Below are 1231 nucleotides of genomic sequence, written 5' to 3'. Positions count from 1 at the left end.
TATATAGAATCATTAAAAATAATCATTTAACAATCATATTTAATTGAAATAATTTTTAATTACACAAAATAACATGAAATATCAAGAAAATTATGAAATAATCAATGAGTTACACTCACACAGTTTTAGAATCATTAACCATGTTTTATATGAAGAATGAGATTCAATTAATGAAACAAAACATAATTGTAAACATACATGAAACTGAAATTCTATCAAAAAGTCATTCAAACGTATATGAATAATACATGAAATTTAGTATTATTTAGAAGAACAACAACCAAAAAGATAAACAATTTTTAAAAAAAAAGTTTGAAAAAACAAAAAATAAACAATAACTAAAAAACAATTGAAATACACTTCATAGTTTACTAACATTTATTGAAGGTGATTATTATCATAGACATATTCTTATAAATAATTAATGACTTGTTTATACTTTATAAAAAAATAAATGAGGGTAATTCTTTATAAGAAGAACAATTGACTGATATTCAGAACAATGACAAAATGTAATATTTCATTCAATGATATGTCTAATAAACACAAATTGTTGTATTAACTATGAAATACATAATTTAATAATGATATGTCTTATTCATTTCATCTTTTTATTTAACAAAGTTCAATTTATCAAAACACAAATAAAACACATTAACACACTTAAATCACAATAAGAACAAAAACTATGAAATAAAGAAATTGAGTTAAACAGTGAATATACTATAAATAATATGTTGATAAAGAAAATATCAAAACATAATGTTCAAAGGAATAAGACACAACAACGGATAAGAAAGAGTTAAAAGAAGAAAAAAACTAATAAGAGAAGAAAAAGTAATATAAAGGAAAAGCACGAATGGCCGAGTGGTCTAAGGCGTCCGCTTTAGGCGTGGATATCGAAAGATGCGTGGGATCAAACCCCACTTCGTGCATTTTTTTTATTAAAATTAGAAGGTTATTCTAAAAATTTTTATTATTATTTAAAATAATAGAAAAAAAAAGTTGTCATATCAGAGATACAACAAAAAATATAGAAAAACAAATAACCAAAAAAGAAGAAATTCACATCAACAAAGAAATATAAATAATAGAAGAATGAGTGAAAATAGGTATTATCTGTATAGACAGAGATACATGAATAATCACACTAATCATTACAATAAGAATTATAACCATAACTATCACAACATAGATGATATAAATCATTTCACTCATCACTTCATTCATA

At 22.7% G+C, this 1231-nt stretch overlaps 1 non-coding gene across 1 annotated transcript, besides 1 other annotated feature; it reads left to right on the top strand.

Annotated features, from left to right (window-relative positions):
- The first annotated feature begins 853 nt into the window (after positions 1–853).
- Positions 854–935, top strand: EHI_074280. Its single transcript has one exon. It is a non-coding gene; the product is annotated as a tRNA-Leu (tRNA).
- Positions 936–1016: 81 nt separating this feature from the next.
- Positions 1017–1231: a repeat region.

Source organism: Entamoeba histolytica, genomic scaffold, assembly GCF_000208925.1.
Source record: "Entamoeba histolytica HM-1:IMSS scf_1104750517423 genomic scaffold, whole genome shotgun sequence".
Classification (NCBI taxonomy): Eukaryota; Evosea; order Mastigamoebida; family Endamoebidae; genus Entamoeba; species Entamoeba histolytica.
Note: the sequence above shows the minus strand (reverse complement) of the source record. Positions and strands in the feature narration are given on the sequence as shown.